Below are 12,319 nucleotides of genomic sequence, written 5' to 3' on the forward strand. Positions count from 1 at the left end.
GATCTATCCTTCTGTCCAAAGGTGGATGACCTCACACTTGCTTTGAAATCCATTTGCCACAGTTTTGCCCATTCGTTTAATCTCTCTTTTGTAATTTTATGCTTCCATCTGCACTGCTCACAGTGCTACCTATCTTCATCGTCAAGCTTGGATATGCGCCTTTCTATCCCATCAGTTAGTTAACAAATACTGTGCAAGTTTGCGGACAAAATATTCATGTGGGACACCGCTAGTTACATCCTGCCAATTATCTCTACTGTCTCCTGCCGCTCAGCCAATTTCCTAACCAGGTCAATGATTTGCCTTTAATTCCATGAGCTTGAACCTTTAGCTAACAGTCTTAGGAACTTATCGCGAGCCTTATGGAATTCCATAGACCCTCCTCCGACTACACCTCCGTCAGGCATGATCTGCCTTTCACAAATCCATGTTGGCTGTATGATCGGCTGCAAGTTTTCAAATGTTTGGTCTCTATCCTTAGACTCTAGTATTTTCACAACAGGTGTTAGGCTAACTGCGCTCTCATTCCTGGTTTCACACTCCTTGAATAGCAAGTGACATGTAGTTTTCCCACGAAAGGAATGGTTGTTGAATCGAGAAAAATGTGGAACATGATAGTTGCGGCATCTGGCATGTTCTCACTCCTTCAAATCCCTGGGATGGGAGCCATATGGTCCGGGGATGTGTCACTTAGTGCCATTCATTGCTTCATTACTGTTAGTGTTTGCTTTCATTGAGTCCACATTTCCTTAATGTCTGGCATGTTGTCGTCTTCCATTATAAATAGTCATTATGAAACATGGCCACATTTCCTCTCTTACAGTATCAGTTACTGATTTTCAAGGGGGTGCACATTGCTCACGACCACCTTTTTCCTAATATAAACATAAACAATTGCAAGTTTCGTGCCATGCTGAGCATCCACAGATAAAGTCCATGCTGTAATTGAGTACAAGGAAATGGCAGACATGCGAAATAATGAGTAAGAGGAAACAGTGTAGAATTAATTGAATTTTTAAATCCGTGAGAAAATGGTAACGGGCATCAAAGCTGAAGATTCACGATCTTCCACGACATATTAGTGGTAGTGACTGAGCATTAGGACAACGGAGGCAGCATGGCATTGTAAAGGGTAATTGATTTGCCTATTTTTCTTGGTCACGTGGTAAATCGCTTATTTAAATGGCAAATTAATTTAAAGGAGTTGGTGCATCTTGGTAAGGAAATGATGAGGCCACAATATTGGTAAACAAGAATTGAAATGAAGTAGAGGAGGAAATGTCTCTAGGAACAGATTCACAAATCCAAAGTAGCGACAGCAAGGCCGGGTTAAGAACCCCTACAAACCAAACCCTGGGGTTTACTAGAAGACAGTAATTGAAAAGCAGAAGTTGTAGTTAATTTGTATGGGACTTCCTGAACTGTAAACGTGATCTCTCTCTATCTATCTATTTTGAAGAGACACGGGGGAAGGACCATCCATGTAATGTTTTGCACCATCGGGAAAGGCTAACGGGCTGGGGCTCTGAGGTGACCTGATGGAAGTCTCTAGTAATGCCGGGCTTTAGGGGAAAAACTAGACCGATTGTGTCTGCTTGTGGGGAATCCAAAACTAGGTCATAAAATGGTCCAGAATTAAACCGAATAACAATTCAAGAGGAGCTACTTGGTGGATAGAAAGTGGAACTGGATACCACGGGGGTAGTTGAGGCAAATAGCATAGATGCATTTAAGGAGCAGCTACATTAACACAAAGTAAAATGAATACAAGGTTCTACCCATGGAGTTGATTAACTAGGGTGGAAGGACGCTCTTGTGTAGCTTACAGCAGTTGGACAGAGCGGCTGTTACTGTGCTGGGGATTCTATGTAATTCTACGGATGTTATTTATATGGACTTCAGAAGGCATTAGTTTACGGTTTCATGAAATAGACTATTGGCATAAATAAAAGCACATGGAAAAGGAGGCAACCATTCGACATTGGTAAGCAATTGGTTAGCAGGCAGTAGGGCTACTGGACATTTACTCCAATTGGCAGGTTGTGACTGGTGGTTCCCCTAGGGAATCCGTACTAGGGCCTCGGCTTTTCACTTTCAATGAGTTGAATGAAGGAATAGATTTCCATATATCCAAGTCTGAGAGCGAGTTGGATGGCGCAGTTAGTAGTGTAGGTGGGAGCAGCAATTTTCAAAAAGCCACTGATAAGTGATCGAGCAAAACTGTGGCCAGATGGAGTTTAATGTAGGGAAGTGAGGTGACCCACTTTAGACCCTGAGGAACTTGGATCCGAGTATTTTTATAAATGGTCAGCTAGGAACTGAAGGAGTAGTGATTGAGAGGCACATGAGCAGATCATTAAACTAGTGGACAACTACAAAATAACTTTACAAGGCTAGTGAGATGTTGGGCTTATTCGCGTGAAGGCCGGCAGTGGAAGTACTTGGTTGTACAGAGCTCTGTTTGGACCACCTCTGGAGTACTTGGTTCAGTTCTAGGCAACGCGCCTCGGGAAGGATGCATTGGCCTTGGAGGTGCAAGACATTGTATGCACTTGTCAATCTTGGGATTGAGAATGGAGTAGGATCAAGAGATTGAGATTCTGCACTGGCGTAGGATAGATATTGAGATTCTGCACTAACGATACTGTCATTCCAGGCACTCTCACCCAGAGGATGCACGGTGTCGAGACCGTTCAACATGTCTTGCCCCAGGAAAAGGGAGTGCGACAATGCATCTGTCGGGCAGTATATCTCGATGGCCGAGTACATTGACGCGCTTGAACATCGAACACAAGCGAGAGGCCGCAAGCGGGCCAGGCACCAAGAGACACCAGGTACTAGAGTCGGCTCTTCTCCCGGCCATTCTCGGAGGCCCTGTATCTTCACCTTCTCCGCGCTCTCTGCCCATAATCTTCAATTCGTAAACATTGAAATGAGAACCGATTTAAACATTGATTTCCCCCCCCCAAACACTGGCCTGTTCGAGCATCTCTGGACACGCCCAACTCTCAGGCCAACCAGAATAAGGCTGGCACTCTAGGACCAGGGCCCACGGCGGGACTGTGCCTATTGAAAAATGGCTTGAGGCCCACATTTCTTCAGGTATTTTTGGGAGAGGCCTCGGCAACTCCGGGCTGGATTTGAATCTAACCCCAGAGGTAAACGGCCAGCGTCTGAGCTGAGACACTCTGCAAACTAATGGCTGTCGGCTCTGGACATTGAGAGCCAAGAATCTTTCGTTTGTTTCACAACAGAACCCTGGGGATTGGAGTCTCGTTCCCTGACGGGTTATTAAAGGGGCGTCGGGGAGATGGATGGCCCGCACTCTTCCTCATTGTCAATCTGCTCTAATTGTGCCGCACCCACCAATTAATGTACAACTTGCAGTTTGTAGCCTCATAGTGGACGGGTAAAGGGCAGCTTGTTCAAACTGGACTGAAATAACGGGAGGGCGCGAGTAACCATCAAACGCTGGATTTGTATCCCTTCTCCCAGCGGGCGTTGGGACACATGAACGGGAAGATCCCAGGTCTTGGTGACTGACTCGGTCTATCGCAAGGGGACCAGGCGAGGTGTCCGGGACACAAACTATTCAAGGGGGGCCGGGGTGAGTCCAGCTGGCCAGAAGTAACTGTCTTGAGACTGAAATCCGCGTTTCTCTCTCCCTCTGAACTTTACAGATGAACAAGGCGGGTTGAGGCTAAAGGGAGACTGGAAACCGGAGTCAGTGAGCAGTGGAGAGCCGGAATGTCCTGATCAGTGTGTACGTTTGTCGTTGCTCAGTCCGGTCTTATCCAAGGGCCTCTGAAACCTCTTCCATGTTTTAGTTTTACTACTGCCGCCGGTATAATCCCCAACTTGCGATCACTGAATGATTCCGGTCCGGTTTAGTGTCTCGTCAAAACCCAACCGGGCAGCGGAACTGTTTTCTAAGCTGGAATTTTGAAAACGGGCCAGCGCCCGAGAGCTAACATTGTGCCCGATGCTTAATTCTCCGTTCCACGTGGGATCTCAGCGGATCAGTGTGAAATTTTACTCATTCTTCAGACCGATCCGCTGGCGCTCACCCGGCCGATTTGATCAGTCGCTGACTTTATTGGATAAGGAATGTCTAACTTTGTTTGATTAGTGATGCACGAGTCTCTAATCTTTATGATTTGCTCTTCCTGATCCCCAGAGGGGAAATCTTTCCCATCCCCAAACCTCCTTCTCCTTTCCCTGTATCTGGTTTCGAAGATGCTGATGACCGTTATTGCGGTCCCAGGGGAGCCGGGCAGCAAGTGGCCAGGGATTGTCAAACTTGGTAATTGTATGGATGTGATTTTAATGTTTAACTTGCTACTTGTTTGTACTTAATAAAGATCTTCGACATAAGGTTCTGGTCTGCGGTCCTTGTGTTTGGATCTTAAACAGCCGAGCTTATTCAGGGTGAAGTGGGAAATTCGCTGCCACAGGAATAGCAAATAAGACTAGGCCGGAGCCGGGTAAACTCGGTTAGATCGTGTTGTATTGCGGATATGCGGTGGTGCATCAACAGATTTCGGGAAATGTCCAGTTCTGGTATAATGTGATTGATTTTTTTTTTTCTGCCTCTCTTCCTTTCCTGCTGACCTGGCCTCATCAGGCCGCTCCTCCTGTTCACGGACACGCACTACTGGCAATGGAGGCCCAGCAGATTCACCCAGTTTAGTGGGCTGACTCCGGACTCGGGTCCCCAGTCCCAGCACCGTCAGTGTTCAATATTGAATCAGTCTGAACCGCTGCTACCACCTGCCTTTAACCCTTAATAACCAAAAGCATTATAACCGAGTGTTTGACCTCGCCCTGCCACACCCGCTCTTTGTTCTCCTACATGTTGCCTTGGCAACATCATCCAAAAGACAATGGGCCTGATTTCACAGAGCTATGACAGCGTGCGTATGGCGTCATACCGCCCCACGAGTTCCAGCTTTCCACATGCTATGGTGCCCATCCGCTAGAAATTCACTTGCGCTGGCGCTGGGTTGGACATTTGCCCAGCAAAAACACGAAACCCTAACGCCTCCTTTCAACCGCATAAGGCATAAATAAATGTTAAATACAAATTTTATAACTGGTTAACCATTCACTTACATTGAAAGTTCCTGGTTAAAAATGTTTAATTCTTTAATGTTTAAATGGTAATTAATTTTGAATCTGATTTACTTTATTTTAGTGTGTAATTGTATTTTTGGTGATTTTCTATTCTGTAGGTGAGGAATCCCTACGCGAATGGAATCTCCATGAGCCCAACGGGAATCCCCCTTTGTCATTGGTTGGCCTGGCCCAGGTGATCCCAGGGACGCTTGCGACCCGCCTGGGCTCCGTGGGCCTTTATGCAGGCGGATCCCTGCCGGCGCATGACCGCCAGATTCAATTTCGTTAAATGTGCCAGTCTCGCATTGACCCTGACAGTACACAGCGGTATTCCTCGAACCCTCCTGACTGAGCTGTCGCGCTGCTTGTCTGACATCAAGCATATGCTTAAACATTATTCTTGAATTACTGGCCAGATTGACGCCCCAATCTGCGGTTACCAACCCACCATCACTCCCTCTGAGGGCGGTCGGAATGAGGCGGAAGCAGACCGTTCGCAATCTCGACTCTTTATTTGACTTCCATTTATATAGCGCCTTCCGCTACCTCGAGACATTCTAAAAGCGCTTTTGAACTGTTTTATTGTAGAAAATGCTGTAGCCAATTTTCGCTCAGCAATGTGATAATTGCAAAATAATCCGTAAGTGATCTTGACCGATAAATATTGGCCAGGACACCGGGGATAACTCCCTCGTTCTTCAAAATAGTGCCATGGGAGCAGTTACATACACCTGAGAGCGGACGTCGCCTCAGTTTAACGGCACCTCCGACAGTGCAGCAATGCCTCAGTCCTGCACTGGATTGTCGGCCTAGATTTGAACCCACAACGTTTTGACTATCCTAACTCGCAGCAAATCCTTTTCATTCATAACTCCTGTGATCTCTGACCTACATTGGGTCCCGGTCTGGCAACGCCTTGATTTTAAATTTTCACCCTTGTTTATATAAAAAAAAAAATTAAAAAAAAAATTCCCCCCCCCCCTACTGGTCTATTGTGCACCCAATTTTCATAACTGAAGGCAGGGCCGCCAATTGCGGAAGCTCTGGAACACCCTCCCTAAACCCCTCCACCTTTCTGGTTATTTCTCAGTTGAAACGGCTCTGTAAAACTTACCTTTGACCAAGCTTTTGTCAGGTGTCCTAATATTTCTGTGGCTCGAAGTTAAATTGTTTGGTACCACTCCTGTGAAGCACCTTGGATGTTTTACTGTTATGGGCGCTATATAAATGCAAATTGTTTTGACTTTAATGGCATTTGGGTCTCCTTATTTAAGGAAGGATATACTTGCATTGGAGGCAGTTCAGAGAAGGTTCACTGATTTCCTGAGTTGAAGGGGTTGTCTTATGAGAAAGTTAAGCAGGTTGGGCCTAGACTCATTGGAGTTTAGAAGAATGAGGTGAGATCTTATTGAAACATAAGATTCTGAGGGTGCTCGACAAGGTAGATGCAGAAAGGATGTTCCCTCGTGGGGAATCTAGAACTAGGGGGCATCGTTTCAGAATAAGGGGTCGCCCATTTAAAACAAATGAGGAGGAATTTCTTCTGAGGGTCGTGAATCTTTGGCATTCTCTACCCCAGAGCTGTGGAGGTAGAATCAGTGGATATATTCAAGGTGGAGATAGACAGATTTTTTGAATGGTAAGCGAGGCGAAGGTTATGGGAGTGGGCTGGGAAGTGGAGTTGAGGCCAAGATCAGATCAGCCATGATCTTACTGAACGGTGGAGCAGGCTCGAGGGGCCTAATGGCATATTCCTGCTATTTCTTGTGTCATTCTCGGGATAAGGGTGTCACAAGCGAGACTGGTAATTGCCCATCCCTAGTTGCCCTTGAGCAGGTGATGGGCCGCCTTGAACCGCTGCAGTCCCTGTGGTGAAGGTGCTCCCACAGAGCCGTTTCACCCAGTGACGATGATATTCTTTACCGCGATGTGATACAACTGACTGGCTTGCTGGGTCACTTCAGAGAGCAGCCGTGTTGGTGAGAGATTGGAGTCTCATAGACCAGACCAGGTAAGGACGGCAGCTTTCTTTCCCTAAAGGACATTAGCGAACGGGTAGTTGCGACAATCCGACAGCTTCGTGGTCGTTTTTTCAGATCAGCTTTTATTATAAACTGGACTCAAACTCCAGCATAGTGCGATTTTAAGCCCAGAAATTCGGTCCCAACGCGTGAGTACGGACGGAGTACCCACGCGTGGACCCGATGGAAGTGCCGGTTTCTTGCATGCACAGCGCATGCGCGGGAAACCGGCATTTCTGAACCAAGGGGTCTGCGCGTGCGCGTTGAACTTCCGCTTTTTTTACAGGTTTGCCCGTGCGTGAAGGCCTGTACTTTTTGCACATTTAAAAACCAGACGTAAGGACTTCATTTTAAAAGGTAAGTGGTTAATTAAATTAAATTATTACATTTTTTCCACAAGTTTTACAGTAAGGTAAGTATATTTAGCCCCGATTTCTCTTTTTTTTCAAAAATTTAAATTGTTTAAATTAGTTATTTAATGTTATTTATAGTTGATTTAAATGGTTTTTTTTCAAATTTATTTTCAGGTTAAGTACTGTTTTGGGCGCCCGGAGATTCAGTTTGACCGTTCTTTCTGTCAAACTCATGAATGGACTTTTCCCTCCTCCGATTGATTGCCCAGTGCACACGTGATCCCAGCCTACGCATTGCATTAACAACGCCGCTGGTTCACGTAAGCGCGCCGGGAGCTGTAACGGGCCACAGACCGGAAATGCACGCAGGCCCAGGCCTCAACGGCCGGCGCGCTAGGTAAGTGCAGGTCGGGGGCTTGCACCTGCGGGAAGCCCCCGACCAGAATTTCTAGGCCAGTCTGGATTATTTGTGACATGACCACGACACTGCCGTTCTCCACACTGGCTTTAAATGCAGTTTTTTTAAAATAAATACTTGGAAAGCGGAAATGATGGTTCAGGGAGCGTCTGTAAATGAGAGCCATGCCCGAACGTTCAGTTCCTCTCCACTTCAATCCCTCACCACGGTATTCAGTCCCTCTACACTTCAATCCCTCACCACGGTATTCAGTCCCTCTACACTTCAATCCCTCACCACGGTATTCAGTCCCTCTACACTTCAAACCCTCACCACGGTATTCAGTCCCTCTACACTTCAATCCCTCACCACGGTAGTCAGTCCCTCTACACTTCCATCTCTCACCAGGTTGATCAGCGGCCCAGCCAGCCTCCTTCCCACTTACTTCATCCAGATAAGTTGTCACTATGGGGGATATTGCTATACATACTTTACCTCTAATAGGAAGCATTGAAACTCCAGTGAGCACCGTATAATAAACCGTCACTGAGATAATAACCTACCCCCTTGTACGCCGTGTATTTGAGGTAAATACCAATTCTAGCACAATAAATCGCATTCCAGCAGCTCCCTTCAGTAGATCGACAGTGTGTCGTCATTAACTGCTTACAATAGAACAATCTCCACCCCCCCTCCCAACCTCCAGGTGCTCTACCTTTTTTATATGGTCAATTAGGCCTTCGGTTAATGCTATTATGTCAATGTGTAATCTCCCTTCAACAGGCCTAAAGACTTAAGTCGCGCCTTTCACGACCACTGAAGCACTTTTTGAAGTCGAGTCACTGTTGTAATGTAGGAAATGTAATGTAGCCTGCACAATAACCTCTGTTTAATCACTAACGAGAAACCGTGGATCAGTTATCCCCTTATCTCTTCCCAGTAAATTCATAAAACAAGCCTATTAATCCCACAACACCTTCCCGACAGTCACTTGACTGATTTGCTATATTTTCTCATGGATGGCTAATGAGCGAATGTTTCCACCTGTAGCAGGCCTGACCCCTCTTTTGCTGGTAACCGATTAGTGTTTAATATGTGGACATATTTTCAAAGCTCACCATGGGCTTTCCACTTGCTACACCCATACTTGCATTTCCCAACTCGAGGCTCTGCAATAACCTGGTTGCGGCCTCGAAGCCTACTTTCTATCCGAGCTAATATTCCTGTTGCTTACAACAGCCTGCAAAGCTTCTGTCGGGGGCAATGTTTATTGAATTTCTTGACCGAGAAACATAGATAGGAGCAGGAGTCGGCCATTCGGCCCCTCGAGCCCGCTGTGCCATTTTAATTAACATGGCTGATCATCCAAACTTAGTACCCTGTCCCTGCTTTCTCCCCATATCCCTTGATCCCTTCAGCCTCAAGAAATATATCCAACTGTTGAATATATTTAATGAATTGACTTTAACTGCCCTGTGTGGCAGAGAATTCCACTGGTTCACCATTCTCCGGCTGAAGAAATTCCTCGTCTCAGTCCTAAATGGCTTGCCCCTTATCCTTAGACTGACCTCTGGTTCTGGACTCCCCTGACATTGGGCACATCCTTCCTGCATCTAGTCCTGTTATAAAATTATAAGTTTCAATAAGATCCCCTCTCATTCATCTAAACTCTAGCGATTATAAGCCTAATCGACCCAATCTCTCATGTCATTCCTGCCATCCCAGGTATCAGTCTGCTGAAACTTTGTTGCACTCTCTCCATGGCAAGAACATCCTTCCTCAGAAGGCGACAAAATCTGCACACAATACTCAAGGTGTGGTCTCACCAAGGGCCTATAAAACTACAAGATATCCCTGCTCCTGTATTCGAATCCTCTCGCTATGAAGGCCAACATTCCATATGCCTTCTTAACCGCCTGCTGCACCTGCATACTTCAGCGACTGGTGCACAAGGGCACCCAGATCTCGTTGCACTTCCCATTTTCCCAATCTATTGTCGTTCAGATAACCTGTCATCTGGTTTTTGCCACCGAAGTGGATAACCTCCCATTTATCCACATTATAATGCATTTGCCATGCATCTGTCCCATCACCCAACCTGTCCAAATCGTACTGGAGTTTCTCTGCATCGTCTTCACAGCACACACGCCCACCCAGCTTTGTGTCGTCTGCAAACCTGGAGATATTACATCTAGTTCCCTCGTCTAGTATGTGTATGTATGGGCAGCAATACCTAATCCCCAATTTTAGTCATTCTGGTTGGTGTAAGTGAGAATGTTGACCACCAAATCTGACATGAAGTGCCCCATGCGTGTAGAGCATCTTATTAGCTGTAATCACAGGTGATCTCATTGCAGTTTGATGGGGTAGATGCGGGGAGGATGTTTCCCCTGGCTGGAGAGTCTTGAACCAGGGGTCACCGTCTCGGAATAAGGGGTCGGTCATTTAGGACTGATGAGAAATGTATTCACTGATTGTGGTGAATCTTTGGAATTCTCAAGCCAGAGGGCTGTGAAGGCTCAGTCGTTGAGTATATTCAAGACGGAGATCGATAGATTTTTGAATATTAAGGGGGGAAAAAGGGATATGGGCATAGTGCAGGAAAGTGTTGATGTAGCAGATCAACCATGATCTTATAGAATGGCGGAGCATGCTCAAAGGGCCAAATGTCCTACACCTGCTCTTATTTCTTTTGTTCTTCTCCGTGTCGATGACATTTGTCCTTTTTTGAATTGCATCGAGCCATTTGAATAGTACCATTATGGGAATCCTCTTCCAAGATGAAACCACAGGCTGGCTCTACATAATAGAAGGGAACGTAGCTCAGTAGTTACTGGACTAGTAATCCCGAGGCCTCTACTTAATGATCCGGCGCCCTGTGTTCAAATTACATAGGGTATACGGCACAAACACCATTAGGCCGAACCAGTCCATGCCGGCGTTTATGCTCCAGACGAGCTTCCTCCCGTCTTTCCTTATGTAACGCTAGCTTTAACCATATATTCCTTTCTCCCTCATGCTTGTCTGGCCTCCCCTTTAATGCATCTATACTATTCGCTTCAACCACTCCCTGTGGTAGCGAGTTCCACATTCTCACCACTCTCTGGGTAAAAAAAGTTTCCCCTGAATTCTCTATTGGATTTCTGGGTGACTATCTTATATTGATGGCCCCTAGTTATGCTCTTCCCCACAACTGGAAACAATCTCTCTGTATCTACCCAAACCTTTCATCATTTTCAAGGCCTCTATTGGGTCACAACTCCGCCTTTTTTTTTCCCCCCAAGAGAAAAGAAACCCAGCCTGTCCACCCTTTCCTGATAGGTATACCCTCTCATTTCTGGTAGCATCCTTCTAAATCTTCTCTGCACTCTCTCCAGTGCCTCTATCCTTTTTATAATATGGTGACCAGAATTGTAGGCAGTGCTCCAAGTGTAGCCTAACCAAGGTTCGATACAAGTTTAGCCTAACTTCCTTTAAAATCAATTAATTAAATACATCGGGAATAATAAGTAACGGTGACCATGAAACTGTCGGATTGTCATAAAACCCCATCTATTTAACTAATATCCGATGTGACTCTAGAACCACAGGCTATTCCACAGTCAACCACATAGCTGTCATAAAACCCCATCTATTTAACTAATATCCTATATGTGACACCAGAGCCACAGCAATGTGGTTTACTGTGGAATAGCCTGTCAAACCACTCAGTTGTACCGAACTGCTACAATTCATGCTGCGGTTCAAGAAGTGGGCTCACCACCACCTTCTCAAGGGCCATTGGGGAAGAGCAATAACGGCTAGCCTTGCCAGCGGCACCCTTAGCCCGTAAATATATAAAAAAGGAATTTTGTAAAACGTCACATCCGCATAACCAGGCCCAACATCTCCGGAAAGGTGAAGTGTCTGGTGTGCTCCGGCTCCCTTCCTCTCATCGTGCAAAGGACCGTTCACACTTCACATTCGTTTCGTATAGAATCCTCTGCCAACTCTATCGATTCGATCTTGCATGAATAGATAACAATGGTATTAAGTGGCGAAGTAACTTTAACGTAGATAATTGTGAGGTGATGCACTTGAATAGAAACATCTCCGACACCTTGGATCATAAAACTGATTGGGGTAGAAGAGCCGAGGAATGTAGGGATACTGGTGAAAAATCATTAGTAAATAAATTCTACCAAAGCACTGGGATTGAGGTTTAGGGATAGAGAATTCAATTTACTGAAGCTATGTTAAACTTGTAAAAAGCCCTGTACTTGGAGCACTGAAAGAGATTTGCATTTATATAGGGCCTTTCACGACCACGGGGCGTCCCAAGCGCTTTACAGACAACGAAACACTTTTTTTTTGAAGCGCAGTCACTTTTGTACTCTAGGAAACGCGGCAGCCGATTGCGCACAGCAAGCTCCCACCACCAGCAATGTGATCAG

The sequence above is a fragment of the Somniosus microcephalus genome, chromosome 4, assembly GCF_052327205.1.
Source record: "Somniosus microcephalus isolate GS21.2 chromosome 4, FLI_Smic_1.0, whole genome shotgun sequence".
NCBI lineage: Eukaryota > Metazoa > Chordata > Chondrichthyes > Squaliformes > Somniosidae > Somniosus > Somniosus microcephalus.